Here is a 22,099-nt window from a genome sequence, read left to right as displayed (position 1 = left end):
AGAAAGGCTAGTTCCTTGCTTTAACTGCTACTTTAATTATGCTCCGTGAGAGGAGGCATTGTTATGTCACAACTCAACTGTAATAACATAGTACAGCTGAGCAGTTAAATCATTTCTTTATTACTAGCGACTAGAGATGTCACAACTTAACTGTAATAAGTAAATTAGAGACAAGGTTTTATACAGAGGTTGTCGGCTGCCGTGTTTTGTAGCTGCCTTTAGCCTGCACCTTAGTGGCTGCATTCTATAGCTAATGACCGTGCTATAGTTTGAACCTTCACAGAAGAGTTTATTGTGAACCATTCAGCTATTTACAATTCATGTGACCTATGAAGAAAAAGTGGCAAAGTGACAAGAACGCCAAACCAACTCGCTGAAGACAGAAATTAAAAAAGGCTCATTGAGAGAGAAAAGCAATTGTGTTCGCTTTGAGTTTGGCTGTGTCCGTGTCATTTAGGGCTCTCCTAGGAAGAACATTGCCTCAATATCTTGGATAGTTGAGAAACGCAGGATGATAAAACTGCCCTCTGAACTCATGGATGTCTTTTCACCTCTATACCAGGTGACATCACCCACCTTTTGACTCCCAAGAGATCATAGGGTTGCCTCCATGTCTCCTCTTTAGCTCCAGAATTGGCTTGTATTTGTTTCTGATGACCCCAAGTAAAATCACAAAGGTGAAGCTACAGAAAGTAAAGGGGCATGCAGATCCCTCTTTCCTAACCGTGCCTCATCCAGTGGCAGCAAAGGAAGTGCCGGGGGTAACACAGGGCACCCCCTGGATGACATCTGCAGCTGTTACCTCTCCATAACTGACCCCATGGCCACACTTGAAAACGTGTTTAACCAACTGGATATACACTTTTATAATTGTATGCACTTCCAGCATTTCCGACTACTCCACATAGGGCAATAGAGAGAACAAGAATGTAAGGCTGATGTGGCCGGTGGTCATTAATGTAAAAATGGTTTGGATTCCGCTTCCAGTCACTGTTTATTTATTTTGAAGTCTCCTCTTGACCTAGGCGGATTCAGACTCTTCGTATTTTGGTGTTTGGCATCTGATTGATACTCTTGTTTGATTGGTTGGTTGGTTTAGGCCTCATCCAAATATTGGTGACTGGTTCGTCCTCTTGTTGTTAATTCTGATGGTTGATTTTCACTCTTCTTGTTGCTGGCTGTTCGTTTAGCCTATTTGTGTTGTTTCTGGTTCACACTCTTCATTGGTGATGGTTGGTTTGGTCTCTTCATGCCTATGGTGGCTGGTATGAATTCTTCATATTTCTTGTAGCTGCTTAAAACTCTTTAGACTTGTAATTGCTCGTGGTTGACTAGGTTCATCCTTTTACTGGTAGGTGGTTGAAGTGACTCGTGTTTGGTTGTTGTTCTTGAAGGTGGCTGTTGTTTCTTATTTTTGTTATTGGTGGTTAATTTGGCTTCTTGTTGCTGCTGGATGATTCACCTCTTTTGTTGTGAGCGATAGGTCAGATCCTTCCTCTTTTTGGTGAATGATTTTTACTGTTTGTTACTAGTAGTTCCAAACTGATCTTCTAAGCTGTGGTGCTTGGTTCATGTTAGTTACTAGCAGTTGCTCCTAACTGATCGTCTAAGCTATGGTGCTTGGGTCAAACTCCTGTTGCTGATTGGGTAGGCTGGACTCAGCGTGTCATTGTCTGCTGGTTCAGACTATTCTTGTGATAACTGCTGGTTAGTTTATTTCCTTAGTTGCTGGTCATTTGGTTCAGACTCCTTCAAGCTGGCTTTTCTACAAGTCTCTGGTAAATAGTTCTGAGTCTTCTAATCCCTTGTTCAGACTCTTTGTGTAGTCAGTTGTGTCCAACATGGGTCCACCTCCATGCCAGGATTTTATAATAACCACTGGCTCTATAAATATGTTTCATTTAAAGTAACTACATTTAGATTTGTCCTAATGATGCCTGAACCCGACCTAGTCCTGGTTCTCTTGGTCCTATGTAGGACTTCCCTGTTCTGATCAGTGGGCACTACCAGAATAAGAGCGACCGTATTCAAGGGTATTGGCACTGGCATTAGTCTTGTTAGCGGGTCATGTGCCTTCAGAAAGGTCTGCCTCATCTGTGCCAAGTGGACGCTGTGCCAGTCATGGCGCTCCTGGCACGCTGAGTACATGAACAGTGAGCAGCTCAGTAGAGTCTTTTCAAGGAAGGGAATGAGAGAAACATCTTTATAGCTTAGGTGTTGGCATAGCTCCCTCGAGCTACGGAGACTTGAGCTAGGCACATGGGGGGCCCTGGTCCGACGGGCGGCTGAGCGGGAGGTGTGGGCGAGTTATCAGGCATCTCTTTGCGCAGCCATTTCCTAAACAATTCACATCGGCGGCTGGAGTGATTTTGCTGATTTCTGGTGCCCACTGCCAGCGGTCTATCTGCCAACGATGAGGTTGGGCACTGTGCCCTCCTGCCCTTGTGGTTCCCACTGCCAGCGGTCAGCCTGCCAGTAATGAGGTCGGGCACTGCGCCCTGCGACGCGCATTGTTTTGTAGCGAGGTGTCCCATGCCAGGGATACACATTGTTGGCATGGCCAGCCAGAGCCGTCATCCTGGCGATGCCTTTATCTTCTGTCAATATAATCTTGTTGGCGAGGCAAGTGCATGCTGCATCCACGGACTCGGTGTGTGATTCTGCAACAGATGCCTCTATCGAGTATTCCGAGGCGTGACCATTGGGGGACCACGGGCAGCAACTGTGACACAATGTGAGGCGTGACATCATGCGTCCACGTTTAGGAGGACTGTAAGAGTACGAAGCGTGACATCAGACGTCGGAGGACTATATAAGATTACGAAGCGTGACATGCGTCCGTGTTTAGGAGGGCTGTGTAAGAGTACGAAGCGTGACGCCGTGCGTCTACGTGTTGGAGGACTTTATAAGAGAACGAAGCGTGACATCATGTGTCCAGCTGTAGGGCACAGGCTGGGACTATAAAGCAATACGAGGCATGACATCTCGCGCCCGCTGGTAGAGTTTGGACTAGGATTGAAAATCAGTGTGATGCGTTACATAGTATGTTCTCAGCTAGAACGTGGGCTAGGACTATATTACAGTACGAGGCATAACATCATGTGCACACAGGTAGACCATGACCCCCGACTAGCAAATAGTATCAGGCATGATATCATGCAACCACTGGTGGTTTACGGGCTGGGACTATAACACAGTACAAGGCGTGACATCGCAGAGGGGCCACGGGCAGCGACTCTGGAAAAATGCGAGGCGTGACATCATGCGTGCACTGGTACAGCATGTGCTGGAACTGCGAAATAGGACGGGGTACGACATCATGCATCCAATGGTAGTGCACGGGTTGAAAGTATTAAACAGTACAAGGCATGACATCACAGAGGGACTACACGTAGCGACTCTGAAACAATACAAGGCGTGACATCAAACAGGGACTACGATCAGCGACTGAAATAATGCGAGGCGTGACATCATGGTTGCATTTGTTGGAGGATGATCTGACACTTTTAAAACAGTACGAGGTGTGATAGTACGAATTCACGACTAGAGTATGGGCTGGGGTTGTGAAACAGTACGAGGCATGGCATCGCCAGGGAAGGATGGGATGGAGCTGTGAAACCATTCAAGGTGTGGCATCCTACGACCACTGGTAGTGTATGGGCTGGGATTACCAAACAGTACAAAGAGTGACGTCACCAGGGAAGGGTGAGCTTGGACTATATAACATTATGAGGTGTAGCCTCATGCGTCCAATGGGAGTGCACGGACTGGGATTACAAAACGATACAAAGTGTGACATCACCAGGGAAGGATGGATTTGGACTAATTAACAGTATGAGGTGTGACAGCTTTCGTCCAGTGGTAGTGTATGGGATGGGACTGTGAAACGGTGCCAGGCGTAACACCACCTCCAGTGCTCTGCTGCCGTTCGGCTGCGTTTACACTATGTAAGTGCCACATGTATTCAGACCTTTCGTGCTAGTTCACAGTAAAGCTCTACAGGCATACAACTCTGAATTATTGGTGTTCGGTCTTCATGGGAATCCATGACCTGACATCTGTATCATTCAATCTTCTGTCCTTCTGTAAGTGACCGCTTGATTTTTCCACCATTTCTTCCCACTTTTTAGTTGGTGGTTTATGGGTTGTGAAATATCGCCTCTGCATCCAGATTCGCTCAGTGTATCAGAGACTAGGGCCAAGGAACGTGTTTGGCTTTGCGGCAGTAGCGTTTTTCATTTAATTATGGATTCACCGCACCTGCCGCATAATTTATCATCTGCTGCATGATCTGCAGTTTTTACCCCCAAAAATGTTTCTAACTCAAACGGATCAAATGATAGTCTAAACACAATGACACGTGTGGCCGCACAGTGGATGGCCTTTCTCAGATATTGACTAGCTAACTTTTGTGTTGCATATCGGTGTATTTGTGTATTAAACTGGTACCAATGAGGTGAAGCATTTGGCCATATACTGTCAACGTCTGAAAATCACAAAAGCTGAGGTAATATAAAAAAAGTGCCACATTCTGCCGCAAAATTTGTTTTTTTGCCACATAATTTAGTCAACTTTTTCGCATATTTTAGTCCTCCCCTGCCACATAATGCCAATTGCTCTGCTTAAGCCTGTGAGTGGGTGGTGTGTACTATTTCCCCATTAGTTAGCATTAAGGGTCGTGACTCTTACACAGCTTTGGTACTTATGTTTTTGATGTTGAAACAAAGTGTATATTTTTTTTCAATTGGGTGCCTGGTGTGTGCCGATCCACTGGGCATTTCTACAGCACGTTTTACGCTCCGGTGGCCAGGAAACACATCACATTTCTTCTTCGACCCGCTCCTTTCGAAGCATTGCAGACACCAGCAACATTTGACACTCCATTTTCTGGTCTATTCGTGTGGTTAATTGAATTTCATGGCTGCCTTTCTTTCGTACGTAGACCGGTGACTATTTGGAATCTGCTTAGTAAATAATAGTGTTTTTTTATAAATGCACAGAGGGTAGTTTACTTGTTTTGTGTAAGTTTCGACCCAAGAGGGAGTACATGTCCAGCAAGAGCTCAGTATTTGGGGCCGGTGACAGCATGAAGGGGACTCACTTAAGGATAGAGTATCGCATGATTTTGTCACATCTGAAACTGCTTCTCTACAAGGGGAAGGAGCTGTGTCCCCGAAAATCCTCAACAGTTGAAGGGCTGCGTGCCCCCCTGGCTCCGTAGAAGTGGAAGGATCCGTTGCCGATGACTTTAGCCTTGAATATTTCTTTAGCAGTGGAAGGGCAGTCGCCCCTATTTTTAAGCAGTGGATTAGTCTTCTCTCTTCCTTTTTCAGCGCCCGGTTCCGGGAATTTATATATGGGCCAAGGGTGCGTGTGGGTGGGCCAATGTGTGCGCAATTTTCCACAATTCTGGAGGTGTCCTACAATCTGGGTTTCTGGTGCCACTGCACCTGCTGCATCATTGGCAGGTATAGCCCTGTCTGCTCTTCCCCAAAACACACCTCCCCCACTGTTCGCCACCCGGCTGTTTTCTTTTCACGGGCATGCCCAGAGTTTTGTCTCGACAGTAGAAAAATAGGGAGAATAATCTAAAGGTGGTATTTTTTCAGTACGCAAGTAAAACAGCTATTATTAAAACAGTGCTCTATAAAATGTATTCTAGAGATGTCTCTTTGACCCCTGACTGATAACTAAAAAGATCAAAAGTGGGGGAAAAAAACTAATTTGCTGACATGGAGGAAGCACTCTACAGGTGCTTTCTCTGTGACCTTTTTTGCTATTACTGGGAGGGCCAAAGGTCATGTTTGGGTGGGCCTAACCCACCCGGTAGAACGGGCATGCTGGAAGGACACTGCATTACAGGTGTTCTTCAACAGTGGGGGACATTTTGCCCTCTTGATAAGTGAATGTTTAGTCGCTCACACACCCTCTAGCAGTATCAAGATCTATCGCTCCATCTGTTATCCAGCACTGGAAGGGTCACATTTCCCCCCTATACTTTCCGACGATAAACACCCCCTCCACTCTAGCAGTGTAAGGTTCCCCCCCTTCTCTAGAAGTGTAAGGGTCCAGTGCTACATTTCTGTGGAAGTGGAGCTCTTTCCCCATCCTAATGTATGAAGCCGAGGAGGTCATTATCTTCCTCCCCCACCCTTTCCTCCGTTCTCTTATCAGTGGTGTTGTCCACTGCCCCCTGTTATCTAGTACTGTATACTGACCCCCCCCCCCCCCCCCCCCCCCCCCCCCCCCCCCCCCCCCCAAAAAAAGCTACTTGAGTAGTGGAAAGGTGTTTTGGTTCCCTTGTTCTGCTTTGGAATGCCCCATTGCCCCCAGTGGAGCAGTCCATTGCCCTCACTATTCTCGGTGGAAGGAGCCATCACTAATTTCCATTACATATGAATGGGGGGGGGGGGGGGGGGGGGGGGGTAAAGAGCAGTAGGAAGGGAGAGGAGTGCTAATTGTGAGGGGTACTTAAAACGCCATATTTTGTAAATTATCAGTTTTTAAGACCTTTAAAACATAGTCAAGAGTGTGAGTGTATGTTTTTGTCTTTATGTATATGTACAATTCCCAAGTGAAATCAGGTAAACCTCATCATACCAGACTTAAAGCACCCATACTCTATTTACTACAGAATACATTTATATGTGGGGGGAGGGGGTGGTGGCGGAGGGTGGGTGTAACACCACAAGCACCCTTCCGAGGGTATGCACATGGGTGTCGGACGGGGTGATTTATGTTTTAATTGTAGTGAATAAGTTGACGTTCAGAGCGAGAGGCGAATAGAATGGAGACTGGTGTGCGCAGAATGAATCTGTCATAGGGCACTCCTGCCATCTAGTGGTCTGATTCAAACATTTAAAAAGTTTAAAAACAACTTGTGTTCCCGGCAAGTGTTTTCACTCTTTATGTTGTTCAAGGGATGCTCCACAATGTGTCTGAGCCACCTTCAGCTCTTTCTTTTTTCTTGCGTTTATGTGATCCGTCAGGTCTATCAGAGTCAACTTTTTTGGTGTTCGTCCACCTTCCAGTGGTCTTTTAAAAACACCATAAATATCACATACCTGTGAAACATCCTGATAAGCTGCTATGAACTCTTTTAACACAAATCACAGTTACCCACCATGTGGATGTGAGTTGGCCACTCTTCAGAGAGCTGGCGACAGTTGTCACAGTCTGCGTCATACATGGTGACGAGTGTCTGGTGAAAGGCTCACATCCTTTAATGTGACGGCTGTGTTTCAGGGCCCAATTGGGTAAAACCTTGCTGAAAATCAAGACTGAATTTGACGCTGCTGACTCAATGAGCCCCTTGCATCAAAAGGGAATTTGTTGCAGGACCAAGGCAGGCCTTTAGAACCAGCAAACCGTGTTCAAACCCAGGGCACTGACATACAGAGGTGCACATAAAGCTGTCTGCGTACATGTCACACAGCAGTCTTCCCTCCGACTGTTTCTGTAGACTTCTAGCACATGTTTATCCTGCATCTCTGCACTAAAGCCTCTGGGAGTAGGTAGTTGTGTGATAATCTCATTCTTAAAGCATGCAAAGCGTTCTTAAAGCATGCAAAGCGTGGGAAAAGGCTGGTAGCGCTGGGGCATCACAATTGGTTTATCTCAGGGCGATAGCAGAGCAAAAGCCAGCCCTGTGCAGGACCCAGCAATAACAGATGGGAAGACATGCTACAGTCAGATGACCTTCCACAGACTGTGCCAACATTCACACTTCTAGTTATTACCGCAGCCAGAAGGACAGCAACATCATAGACTAGGCCTGGCTGCTCTTCTGGAAATTGTTTTGGGAGGTCTGAGGGCTCAACACCTCTCAGAACCAATTGATTTTGCTCATAGTTTTCAACCATGACATCCCACTATAGGTCAGCCGTACAACTATGCTGCATCCACCAACACTCCTCTTCCGTCTCTCGCATGTCACTTTGTACTCCATAAGCATTGCCATTTCCGACAATAATGGAGAGTTGCAACCAATTTGAGGTCTTTATCAACTGAACAATTTTGTTTCCAAAAATTCCACCATTCTTCCTGTGCAAGATATGATTTACTTACTGTGGTCATGAAGACCCCCTTCAAGGAAATTTCAGTCAGATACAGAAATGATAATTGCTCGTACAGCCACGCAGGGCATTTATTTTGGCTACAGAAAGGGCAATTGCTCATCTGCCCACCGCCGACTTCCTGGTTAATGCTAAAAACCTATTTGATCCCTTCTTAGAAATTCAAGTTCATATGGGCTTTCAAAGACAGAAACTAGTGCCTACAGGCCTCGAAAAATATACTTGCCCACTCACTATGGCGAGTAATATTTTATCAGGTCGAGCTATAGAACAGGTGTTCTGTTTGTGTCAGAAGGAGCAGTAAAGACGCCTTTAAATCTTGTTCTTGTCACAGTTGCTCTATGTTCAGAGACCGAGGTCAAAAGTCTGTTTGTCTTACAATTCATTTTCCTTCTGACTGCAGAGTTCTAGGATTTTCTAAGGTGAACTGTCTGACCTGCTGTAGAAAGAATGTAAAATGAAAGGCTGTAGGTTGTCAGGTTTTTCATAACACACAACATTTAAATAACTAAGTCAACTATACAAACATTTCCAAATATATTTCAGTAGTTGTGAAAGCCCATTGTTTGTACTTCTGTGTGAGAAAAACATATTTTAATAGGATGAAAACAAATCAGAACAGTTTAGTTGGTGATATGCAAAGAATAAATATGTTTTCTGAAACCCACTTTTCACAGGTAGCTGCAAGTTAGTGAGAAGGTTTTATGGATATTTCTTGGAAATTTACTGTCTGTAAATGACACTGTGCGACTACATCATGCTTTAGTAATATATTTATTAAAAATGAGTGTTTAAACAAACTGAGAAACACTCCTGCCCTGATAGCAATGCTATTTGTAAACTAGGAGGCAAGTCATGGATCTTGTGTCCCCTACATGTGGGATATATTTTTATACATGTAACAAACATTTAGTCTATTTAATCAAACAGAATTGGTTTTTGTACAGCATAAATAATGAACTCACATATTGCACTTGAGAATGAAGAAAAAGGCGACTCTGTAAACAAAAAATTTGCCTAGAATCACACAACTTGTGGCATGTTTACAGGTCAAGTACATTACAGTTATGGTCGAGTAGATTATTCAAGTTACTTGACCTGCAGGTCTCGTAACATTTTTCTGATTTTGCGAGGCGTGGCCTAGTGTACAGATTGTCAGGTGGTCTACTGACTTTCAGCCTGATGATTCCCTACATGCAGGGAACAGAGATTTTGACAGTGGAGACATCGAAGATTCTGCTAAAGGTAATACTTTTGTAAGTTCCTGGGTGCCCATCTGAGGTTAAGGATGTAATCATTGCAAGAGTGCCTCAAAGCTTAGTGGACCCTGATGTTATGTTCCTGAGAAGGACAAGTAGTGCTCTCTCATTGGGCAACCCCTCCTTTTTGTTTTGGAATCAACAGACCATGGTTTATGACAAGCCTTCAAGCTGCCATGGACTTACATAGCAACAATGGCATCTGCATGTCTTGTGCTAAGAAGAGCATGAGTGAGTGACGTTCAAGTGCCTGGTAAGTGGACAGCTTCTGATAGAGCTCAGTCCATCAGTCAATTGGAACTCCAAGCAGCCTTCTAGGTCTTTATTCATTTAGTCCATACATGAAAAACAAGATTGTGTTGACTGAGACTGACAATACCACAGCCCTTGTTTAGTTGTGATATTTGGTTTCTGACTTGTAATATACATTTCACTTCAATCACTGGATGTGGTGTCAGAGATTTCCTGACATTTTCTTGTTTTTTTAGACAATAATCCTTAAGCCATGTTTGGTCCTTCTTCTAATTGGCATTCGTATTTCTACATTAATCAGTCCTTTGATGTTCTTGACTTTACATGCGTACATTCTCTGCACACACTAAAAGCCGGAAATGTCTCAAGATACGATGTTGTTAGAATCAGCAATTGTTTTTATTCTCTTGACCATGCACACGGATGAATGTATGTGTGTGTCTTTTTAATCAGGTATGTTTCTTAGAGTGTACCGCTGGGCAGGTAGTGCCCTAATTAACCAATGGGCATAAGCCGTGGCCTTTTTCAGAAAGGGAAATACAGCTGAGGCCTCAGTCTACGGGCTATCACATTAAATGATGCAGCAACATGGATCTTTCTGCATATCTATACAAGGAAATATTGCTTAAATGGAGCCAGGAACACATTTGAAGACTTTGCAGAACGTTTGTTCCTCTTGTTTGTGTTGTATGATTTGTTACTCAGTGCGAAGCATGTGACTGCGATACCTTCATGTGCATGCCTTCCAGCCACGAGACAGAAGATAAGCCATAACAATTCTATAACCTGGTGGCTCAATGTAAGTATTTTAAGGGTGGCACGAACCTGAAGAGTCGGGTTAAAGAATGTATTCTTGCAGGTGAATACAGGCTGTGTTTAACTTTTCAAATATTACTCTGATTCCAAAAAGAAGCAGTTATACACACACAGAGCATAGGAATCTATAACTCCTCCCAAGGTGCACAACTAGTGCTACAGCAATGAAATGTCTTTTTTTGCAGACTAATGCCAGGGACCAACAGGACTCGTAGGTAAAACCCACACTTGCAGTTTTAAAACAAATCTTAGTGGATTTCTGAGCCTGATGGGGCCCACCAGCAATGTTTGGAGAGTTTCTGACTTCCCTAGCAGGGAATTCGAATTAATTTTTTCGCAAGTATTTTTTCATAAGGATTAGATCTTAGTGGATTTCTGAGCCTGATCCTTTCCTGATGGGGCCCACCAGCAATGTTTGGAGGGTTTCTGACTTCCCTAGCAGGGAATTCGAATTAATTTTTTCACAAGTATTTTTTCATAAGGATTAGATGTTAGTGGATTTCTGAGCCTGATGCTTCCCTGATGGGGCCCACCAGCAATGTTTGGAGGGTTTCTGACTTCCCTAGCAGGGAATTCTAATTAATTTTTTCACAAGTATTTTTTCATAAGGATTAGGTACGTACTAAGGTCCTGAAGAATCGCATGAGATCATTTTTTACTTAAAAATAGCGAGAAACATGTTGACCCTTTGATAGAGTGACACAAGGAATCTGTGTTCTCTGCCTTTGTATCTTTCTCACGACGAGATTTAGTAAATTGTATGTATTTTTTGTTTAGGGAGTGTAGACATTAATTTACCACATCCCTATGCTTCGTTTTTAATCATGTCAGGGGTATTAATATCAGAATAAATAATACATTTTTACCTCTAGTCATTTTTAACTTTTTCTACACCAATCCTTTTCACGTCTTGACCGGCTTTACACCATTTTTTCTAAAGATCTCTGGCAAAGAGCCCCCCTGTGGGGCCCGTCAGGCATTGCAGTGCCGGCCTGACGAGGAGCATGGCCCTATGATGAAGCATGTCACCGGAAGGTGAGTGAGGGCTCTTGCTTCAAGCATATTGCTTGCCCTTTTGTTTGGGAAACCTCTGGTCTAGAAACCCCCCCTGTTTTTGCCGTTTTGGAACTGTGTGTATATATTTTTTGGATCTAATGCTTGCAAATCACAGAAGGGCCCTGATGCCCTTAGCACGACAAACATCTTCCAGCCATAGAAATAAAATAAGTTTGAGTGGTGTGCACACGTGCCCAGCCACAGAAAGATTTCTTCCCCTACCCTCCACGTTAATTAATACCTGTTATTAGTAAATCTAGAAAACATCCTCAAGCCCACCCCGCATTGAGCCCCCTCATACAATACAAGTGCCAACCTGTTGATGGGCCCAGTCTTACTCTTTCCTCTGTTGTTCCCTTTCGTGTTTTAATCTCTCCGTTTTCATCATGTTCGCTCTCCTTTCCTTCCTCTGGCACCCTGCCAGCGCCTTGAAGCCAGAAGGAGCAGGCAGAATGTTTTGGTAAAACAATAGAGCACTTCCTCCATGTAAACAGTCTGTGTGATGTCGGAGCAGCTTCTGTCTTCGCTCCCTCCTGACTCTTTGGAAAAGAAAACAGAACAAAAGAATGGAAGCCTCTCAGCAGCAAAGCGGGTGTATCCGCGCTGCTCCACCCCTAGGAACACCTATCCGTTCAACCTTCTTTGCCTAGACAGTCCAATCCTCTACTACCTTATCTGTGGTAGCCTATGTCCACTCATTACAACAGTGGACACAGATTCAATTGCAATCCCATCTATAGGACTGAGGTTTTAGCAGCACAAACACTCACACATTACTGTCTCCATGGTCTCAGAATCTCTTCTACAACTAAGTTGGAGTACCTGTTTGCTCAATCTATATAAAAGCTCAAATCTCACGTCGTCGTTGCCCTTGACCTGTATTTTCTCCCCATCCCTGGTGGTGTTTATTGTCTATAAAGTCCTCATCCGTATAACCTCTTTCTAACACTTGTCTGATATATCCTCCCCACATGCTTCAGACCTCCATATACATCAGTCCTTAGATGCTCTTCACACCCTCCTGCAATCCTTCACATGCCTTTCTTGTGCCTCATCCCTTGAATCCACTCCCAGACCATTGGATTTGATCCCTCTCATCCTTTGGATTATTTACCTGACCACCTGATCCTCTCAAGGTCCCTCTGAAACTACCCATATCAATGTTCCCTTAAAACCTGTTCCCATCAGTGGTCACTCTGGCCCTCCTCATTATCCCTCAAATCTTCTTCCTTTGGATGATCTTCTTATTTCTCCTACTACAGACACTCTTCCCGTCTCTCATTCCTTGGATCCTCTTCCCGTCTCTCATTCCTTGGATCCTCTTCCCGTCTCTCATTCCTTGGATCCTCTTCCCGTCTCTCATTCCTTGGATCCTCTTCCCGTCTCTCATTCCTTGGATCCTCTTCCCGTCTCTCATTCCTTGGATCCTCTTTCTGTCTCTCATTCCTTGGATCCTTGCCCTGTCACTCATCACAATGATCTACTTCCTTCTTCCTTTAAAGCCCCTCCTTCCTTTATTCCTCAGTGACTCCTGCCCATGTGGATACCTCACCGATGTTTCTTAGCTGTTCTTTACATCCATTGCCCGTGTTTGTTCCCAGTATATCTTGTCCATCAGATCCTTTGCATCCTTTTCATCCCCTGTGTCCTTTCCTTACACCATCTACTGATTGTCCCTCATTCCCCCTATTTTCCCTTGTCTCGTAACTCATTTACCTGTCCCTCATTCTTCACATCTTGTTAGTCCGATCATCTCCCTTTCCCTCACCCATCGAATGCTCTAGCTACCCAAGGTCCCTGATTCATTTTCTGTCTTTCACATGTTCTCTTTACCCTAGTCTCTTGGATTCTCCCCATGGACCTGCTGCCTATTTCCTTTCTCTTTAAAACTTGTTTGACTCTTGCATCACCCTCCCATCCCTGGTCGCTGGGACCCACTCCTTTTCCAACATCCCCACTGATCCTTTCCCTGTCCCTAATCCCCTGCACTCTGTCCATATGCCTTGAATCCACTCTCCCTATGCCATTAACCCTCCGATCGTCTCCCTTTAACTTATATCCCCATTTTTCATTCTTTTCAACCTCTCTTCAGCCACTCCTTAGAAGTTTGTACAGTTTTAAGAGATGTCCCACCTAAATCAAGAGTACCTTCTGGTACTCCTGATGTACCACATGTCCACTGCTTCTACCTAAATTAGTGACTGGTTTTATGGATCATATGTTAGAACAGAGACAGCTTGAAACGAGCCTGGAACTATCTACCCCAGATCCAGAATTATTCATGTATTTGTAACAGAGCTGCAGACCTTGAGCTAAAGAAGTACTGCCGCTTTATCACAAAGCTGAATTTGAGAATCTGAAATCGTATCTGAAATTACTTTCTGCTTTATTCAGAGACATTTCACATTTTGTAATTATCTCCAAATGTGCTCTTTCCGCAGATGGCCTTTGCCTTAAAATATATACACTCAGATTGAGGAGTACTTTGTGTGGTAGGGAGTGATGGTTTGCTACTATCTGTAGACCATTCTTCAGCAACCAGCAGATGGTAAAATTCTGTTCTACGACCTGTCTAGACAGAACTACTGGATGTCTAGACAGGAGTGCGGGCTGTTCAGGCAGGAGCAGTGGTAGTCTAGACAGGAGCTGTGGATGTCTAGACAGGAGTGCTGGAAGTCCGGACGGGAGTGCTGGAAGTCCGGACGGGAGTGCTGGAAGTCCGGACGGGAGTGCTGGAAGTCCGGACGGGAGTGCTGGAAGTCCGGACAAGAGTGCAGGAAGTCCGGACAAGAGTGCTGGATGTCCAGACAGAAGTAGCAAGTGTTAGATGTCAGTTTTGAGAATTAGAGTAGCAGGGTTCCGTTTTTTGGCAGCACTGCTGAGTGTTTGAACTGTAGTTTCATGTGCTGTGCAAGCAGTGCTTGACGTTAAGACAGTGGTGAGAAGATTTTATCCAAGAGAATTTAGTGTTCCTCTGCAGCAGCCTTTGGTTACTAGAAAAAACACTGAGCGTCTAAATAGCAATATTGAGTTACTAGAAACAATGGTGGGTGTCTAGAAAGTAGTGCTGTGTGTCTACACAGCCACTCTCGGTCTCTAAACAGCAGTGCTGGGTATTCTAAACACCAGTGTTGGTGCCTGCACAGCAGTTTTCAGTGCTTAGACAGCGTTGTTGGCTATCTGAGTGTAGAGGCAGCAGTGCTGAGTATCTACACAGCCTCTTTGAGTGACTAGACAGTAGTGTTGTGTGTGTAGACAGCAGATTTGAGCGTCTGTGATGCAGTACTTAGCATCTGGACCACAGTGGTGAGGGTACATGAGAGTATTCAGTGACTAGATTGCAGTGCTCTGCATCTAGACAGCAGTCTTGAGTATCTAGACAGCAGTGTCAAGTGTTTAGCAGCAGTGTCGAGTATCCAGACAGCAGTGTCGGGTGTCTAGACAGTAATTGCAGTGTTTGCTTTCTAGACAGCAACGTTGGCGCTGTAACCACAGCTTCATTGCTTTGATTGCATTGTTGGATCTCTAGCAGTTTTGAGTGTCTAGACAGTAGTGTTCTGTGTCTAGACTGCAGTGCTTAGTGTTTAGAAATCAATTAAACAGGCATTGAATGTTTAAGTCACAGTGATGCGTGTGCACTGCAGTGTTCAGTATCTACGTTACAGTGTTTCTCTTTCTATACGGCACTGCTGGGTCTGTTGATGTATGTGCTGAGTCTAGACAAACAGATTGGACCTCGAGACTGCAGTGTTAGAGTCTAGGTGTCTAGACAGCAGTTGTGTTGGAGACCCCGATACAGGACTTGATATAATATAAATGCGAAATAAAAAAAAAAGCAAGAGGAACGTGTTGATAGTGCCAGCAAAATTAATAAAGACGCATTCGACGCGTGTTTAGTTGTGAGAAAAAAGGTACTAACAAACTTTACTTGTTTATCAGTATTCCGGTGCAACCCCCAATTACACCCCGGGAAATCTGTCTTCAAAATTAGGTGTAACATAAGGGCCTAACACGGTCTGTTGCTTGCTACAAAAAGATCATCGTCAGCTCTGTTATCGTGACGCTCTCCTGAAACACTGACAAACAGTAGGGACCAGAGTGAGTTACGTTGGAGTCCAAAACATGTGAAACCGAGTAGGCGTCCTTATGAATGAAGGAGCTTTTGCTATCGGGCAGGAATCTGAGACCCAGGAAAGATGCTGAAACGAATCTGTTGCTATGGAGATGGAGGTTCCTCAAGTAGACCAGCTGATGTCGGATTTTAAGAAGGAATTTACCTCCTGGACCATGGCAGCAGTTAAGGCTTTGTGATCTGTCCTGTTGCATCCATCGCTCTTGATGACGGATGTCTGCACAGGCGGATGGTGAAGAGTTGTCTGGGCGAGGAAGCACATTGACCCTGACATCACATGAAAATAAATATTCTATTATTTTCCCTCCGGTTGTTCCTTAACCTCATTCTTCATGATTCTGGGCAAAGGGCAGGGTGAGCAGTATTCCCACCAATCACGTTCTCACTCTCAACATTTCCAAATTTCCGGTTCTCGTAAACAAGTCTCCGCCCTGGGTTCCCTGCCAGTGTCTGGAGAAGCTGGGATTTCTTACTCCTCCTCACCCCGGTGGTGTAGGAGGTCCTGTGGGCATCATCTACATACCATACATGATTAGAGTTGGTCACTGAAGATGGTGCATTCCAAAGAGGAATTCTACCCCACGCCACCACTACTAAAAGTGCAGTTACTACATTTATAAAGCACCTCATAGACAGGGGGCTCACAAAACACCATCTGCATCAGTAACCTTTGAAGTACTCCCTAATAAAAGCTTCTGAACAGTTTGATGAGGTGTGCAAAGGAAGTTGCCCATTCTTTAGCAGTCCTACTCGCTACTGTGTGTGTTTTTAGTGCACAAATTGCTAACAGCCTTTTGGGGTGGGAAATGGAATAGCATATAATCCATATATCTTTATCATCCTTCGGTACTTACGCCCCCTCCCTGCTAACCAGACTCACCCTAAGAAGTGCACTCCATCACTAAATCTACAGTCACTCTGTACCCCACATGCATACCCTCTCTCACCATCTTTGCACATCTTTTAAGCAACTTCCCCCGACCTCACCCACCTCCTGTAGCCAGCATCTTTTACTGTCTGAGGGCATAACCCTTTGTAGTCCTTCACCTTTACCTTCCACCTGACCCCACAGTCCCCATATCGCACTCCTTTACCTGGCAGCCAAGATCACACTACACAGGTACCATGCATTCATACATGTGGGTCTTGCAAGAAAGTGGCCCGAGGGAGGGGGTCTCTGTGGTCTTGAAAACTAGAAGGGAGTGATCTGTGTTAGGGTCAAGTAACTGCATTTCCGGGTTGCAGGTCATTTTTCTTTCATTTTTAATTAACAAAAACACTTCTCAGTCTGTAGTCAAATGTATCTGGTACAGTTCTCAGGCAGTAGCAGGTTTAGACTCTATAACTGTGTCCCTGGAAGAATCCCAAGGCTTTTGTATGTGTCTGAGAGCATTCTCAGACCCTGACAATGGTACTAAGAGAGTTTGAAAACTTTACAGGAGTGTGTACCATGGGTTCTCAAACTCCATAATAACGTCTGGGGAAGACTGTTCAGGGGTATATCCTGCCCTCACTTCTCATACTTTATGGAAGTATGCCTCCGACCATTTCTCCAAATTGGATACTGAATGTCGCAGGGAGAGTAGGACCTGGGATCCCTCTTTATAAGAGTATGTTGCTCAAAGAGTTCTCACTTTGTCGGAGGATGTTTATGAGAGACTGCATGTTGGTGGCATGTTGGGTAAGTTCACAGACTCTGAGTATGTCCTTGCGTGAGTTCTCAGGTTGTGTGCGATTATGTCACTAGGAGAAATCTCAGTTTGTACAAGCATATGGCCCAGTGAGGGTTTCCGGGTGGTATAAACCCAATTCACTTGCAGAGTACCCAAGTTGTACTTGTCCCTAGGACAATCTATGATTGCATGAGATTGTTACTTGGAGAGTTTTCAAATTATATGAGATTAGTTCCCTCTGAAAGTTTTGAGACGGTGCAGTAGTATGCGAGAGAGTTCTCAGGTTGCATGACATTGTGCCCTTGGAACATTACCATATTATATGAAATTATGTTCTTGAGGGAGTTCCCAGGTTAGATGAGATATGTTCTCAGAAGAGTTATCAGACTGTGTGACAACCAAGTCGCTGAGAGATCTCAGTATATGAGATTGTTAACGGGAAAGGGTCCCAGGGCATATGCAATTATGTCTCTGGTAGAGTGTTTAAATTATATGAGATTATGTTGACAGAAGAGTACTCTAGTTATATGATATTATATGTTTCAGGGGAGTTCTCAGGTTACATGAAATTATCACCAGGAGAGTTCTTAGATTATATCAGAGCACTGGAATGTTAGGAGCTCTAATGATGACAATGGAGTGGCTCATGGTCAATAATGGCTACCATAGGCCTTCCACTCCAGCATTGTATTGTAAGTAGCATCCTAACCAAAAGGCAGCGGAGCATTGTACAGGGTCAAAGATGGACATTAGGTTATAATTGATAGAAGTAGCTGGTTTGTGGACAAATAATGCATATTGATATAAGGTCCTTTAGAGAGGTGAGTTGTCAACTCTTATCTAAAATGGAGCACATATAGGTGGTCCTGATGGATTCAGGGATGTTGTTCCAGATCTGACATAGACGGATAAATTATGCCTGTTCACTAGTTTTTTCTTGTTTTTAGTATGTCTTTCTGTTCCTCACTTTTTAACTTAGAACTTTGTACCCAAGTGAATGGAATGTTCTGATACCTTATAGCCCTTCTGCCTCAGGCTATACCGCTTGTTATGGGCTCTTTCCCTCTTTATAGCCCTCACTTGCAGTTCTGGCCTATTCCTCGGGCCTTTTAACAATTGGTAAAACCTGGGAAACAATTATGTTGATGGGAGAGTTCTCAGGTTTTATGAGATTATATATAGGAAATGTATTCGATTACATGAGATTATGTGGCTGGACTAGTAGAGTTCTCAGGTTATATTAGTTTACGTCCTGGAACAGTAGTTTTCAGGTCTCTCGTAAAAGACCAGTAATGAAATAAATTACATGGTGATTTTGAAAACAAAAATTCATAAGTTAATGATGGTGGTTTCTGATTATAATATTCTATTGTTATTTTCCTATTTTAATTTGGATCTTTATATATCCTTTATATGTGCTATGTTATGTCAACATGAGTTTTTCCACTAATGTATTTTCTCATCCATGGTCTGTATGAAGCCAGAACTAAGCAATGGTTTCTTATTAAACAGTGGGTCCAAGATCTGTCCTTCCAGACTGCAGTTTAGGAGACCAGTGCACTGCAACAGCCAGAAAGAACATTTTCACCGTGCCCTAGTATCTGAAAGATTTACAGTGATTGAATGCCACCACAAGTCATTTCAGTCCCATCCCACACACACACACCCTGGAATGTTTTACAAAGGGTTTTGTCTAGTCAGATAAGTGGAGCTGTTCTGGGAGCCCTGTAGGCATATTGCTGTGGTTTACTTTGAATTATGCTCTGTTTACAATTATCAAAATGCTCTTTGGCAGCGTTGCACATCTCCTGCGCTTCTCTTATTTTTTCGCCAATAGTCTTGGCGTGGTTTCTCAACTTCTTTATCTGTAGTTACAAATTTCATGGACGGTTAGATACGCTAGTTTTTCCAGACTGTTTATTCTCCTTGCAGACTTAACTGATGTAATATGCATTGGAAAACCCACCTTTTCAAAACCATTGACGTGTTCATTGAAGCTGCTTTTCTGCACTTTTGCAAACTATTAAGGTCAGTGTAATCCAAGCTTTCTCTGCTGACTCCACGTTTGAACTTCCATTTTTCTCTGGCTGTATCATACTTTCATTTTAATCAATCAGTGTCACTTTATGTATTTTGCTATAGCCCGCTTATTTCCATTAGGGAGGAGGTTGCATTATCTTGATCTCAGATCAATTTTCATTTTCTTCTTTGAAAGGTCTAAAATGCTATGGCCGTCTTTACAGTTTTCTTCTTTGGCACTTCCACAAAACTGTATCAGGAGTCATGTTTCCAACTTTTCGAATTCCAGATTGTTGACTGACCACATTATGCTTTTTCCTGTCATTGCCTCCAGCCTGCCTGAAAACACTTTGGACTTACCTCACCAAATTCAAAGCAGCTTTCAAGATTAGTTACTGCATGTTAGAACATTGGGGTGTTGAGAGCTCTGTTGAAGACCATGATGTTGCATAAGGCCTATACATGGCCTGGTATAGAACTTTGGCACCAACATGCCAATGCTTGACTCACTTTTCCTCCCTGTTTATTTTAGAGCATTCTATCTTCAGTGGGTGGAATGTTCTAATAGCCTCATATCTCTTCTGCCTCAGTCTTTACCAGTTGCTAAAGTCACTCACCTGTGACTCGGGTCTGTAACTTTCTCTAACAACTGGGACAGACCTCAGCATAAGACTATTATGCTATATTCCTTCATTACCTGCTGGCGATAGCCAATAGGTAATTACAGTTAGGACCTAATTCCCATAGACAAAACATTTTTTGTTTTGCCCATAACTTTGGTGCCGTTTAATGAATCTTCACAACATTTTCAAAATTCATATTCTAGTTCGTTAAGGTGCTGTCTTGAACATTTTGGGGTGGTCTGTCAAGTGGGGTTCGAGAAAAAGGAGGGGACCCAAAACATGTTTTTCCCAATGCAATTTCCCATAGGGATTTTGAACATCACTATAGCCCGAACCTCTGAACAAATTTACACCAAATTTGCCAGAAAGCTAGATCTTGTTCCAAAAAGATCTCTTTTTTTGACTTGGTGTAAATCTGCTCAGTAGATTCGGAGATAATAAAGGAAAAAGAAAAATAGATATCTAGGGATGTGGACCCTTCGCGGTTCCAGGGCAGTGGATCCACAGATCCTCATTCCCTGATTGGCTGGCTGCAACCTGAGAGAAATGTTGCAGCTGCCATTTTGTTTATCACCTGTGCAGGGTTAATACAACCGAAAAGAGAAATAAGGGGTCAGTGTGGGGCTAGATGCATGTGGGGTTTGGTGAGAGGGCCTGTCTGCTGGACAGGCCCTGCGGCCAACCCCCTGCTGCACACAGCCAAAGGCCATGTGCTGCAGTGAGCTTATTCATACTGGGGGCTGGCCGTACAGCTAATTACCCCACATATTACATCATTCTTAAACTCTTTTGTGGCATCAATGATATCACTACAACATTTGCAAAACAATTATTCATGAGAAAACTATGCATTGTGAGGGACCACGTTTCTATAGGGCACAAGTTAGTTACTTGAAATAACAAGCTGAATTTCTGTGGATCTGTGCGTGTAAATTCAGCACCTAACTATATCGTCCTTGTGACCTTTGTGTTTTTCCAGTGAATTTCTAAGATTTTTTTAAATGCTAACTTCTAACTATAATGTGCCTGTAACCTTTGTTTTTGTCAGTGAATAAGAGATATGCAGAGCTACAACCTGGGTGTCTGTGCATATTTTCACTAGACAACACTGCATAGATTGTATAAATCTAGCTGTGATGTTAGGCTAAGCAAAGCAGTATTCCATAATTCTTATTGATTGCTTGGAGTCCACTTTTTTGTAACATTCCATTGAGTCATACTGCTTTGGTATCAATGAAGGACATAAGGTCTTGCCTACACTAGTAAATCAATGTAATAGGCCTGAGATTTAGCTGTAATGTTATCTCTTGCTCCAAACATGCCATGAAGGATCGCACAAAGGCCGTGTGGCACAGAGCCCCCTCCCCTCACTTGAACAGTATTAAACATCGGATTCGTGTTAAGACTACAGAGATCAGAATGCCTGGAGAGGATCTGAGGTGTGCCAAGTAAAAAACAAATGCTGGAGTGTTAAAGGAGAGTGCTGGAACCATATAGAAGATGCCTTTTTGGCTGACCCTTGACATAGCTTTTCCAACTGAATCACCGATTTTGCTATCCTCAGTCGAGAGGCAATGTTTGCCACGGAAAAGATGTGTCCATCCACTTAGATTTTCCGGTTGCTTTTGTCCTACCTGGCACAGTTTTTAGGGGCCCACAGCGGCACCCCTGCTTAGTTTTGTCCTCTCCTTAATTGTGTTACCACCCATCACACTTCTGCACAGCCTTTTCTCTTCTCCGACCCATAACTGAATTACTTCCTCTCAGACCCCGCTTGGACTCTTGTCTTCCTGTTCAGCGACTACTTCCTCTGTTACCACCCATCAACCTTGTCGCTGGCCCATGGTTGTATTACCACCTAGCAGGCCCACCGTTAAAGCCGCTGCACAGCCTTTTCTCCTTACTGCCCATTTACTAACCCATAGCTATATAACCATCCATCAAGCCGTAGCACAGCCTTTTCTCCTATCTGCGCCTTTTTTGGTCCGTAAGTGTACTACTACTCTCCAGGCCCCGGCCCAGCCGATTCGCCTCTTTTGGCCTTCACCAACCCTAGGTATACTCCCTCCCTTGTGGCCTCCGTACAGTCTTTTCTCCTCTTGTGCCTTTACTGACCCAAGCTATATTGCCTCCCTTCTGGGCAGCACACAGCATTTACTCTTCTCTGCGCCTTCATTAACCTGTAGTTTCCTCT

At 44.0% G+C, this 22,099-nt stretch overlaps 1 protein-coding gene across 1 annotated transcript in view; it reads left to right on the top strand.

Moving 5' to 3' along the window:
* Positions 1-22,099, top strand: part of THRA (thyroid hormone receptor alpha) — a 678,981-nt gene that overhangs the window by 643,665 nt on the left and 13,217 nt on the right. The gene's annotated exons all lie outside the window — the stretch shown is intronic.

Source organism: Pleurodeles waltl, chromosome 6, assembly GCF_031143425.1.
Source record: "Pleurodeles waltl isolate 20211129_DDA chromosome 6, aPleWal1.hap1.20221129, whole genome shotgun sequence".
Classification (NCBI taxonomy): domain Eukaryota; kingdom Metazoa; phylum Chordata; class Amphibia; order Caudata; family Salamandridae; genus Pleurodeles; species Pleurodeles waltl.
This window is presented reverse-complemented; position numbering and strand designations above follow the sequence as displayed.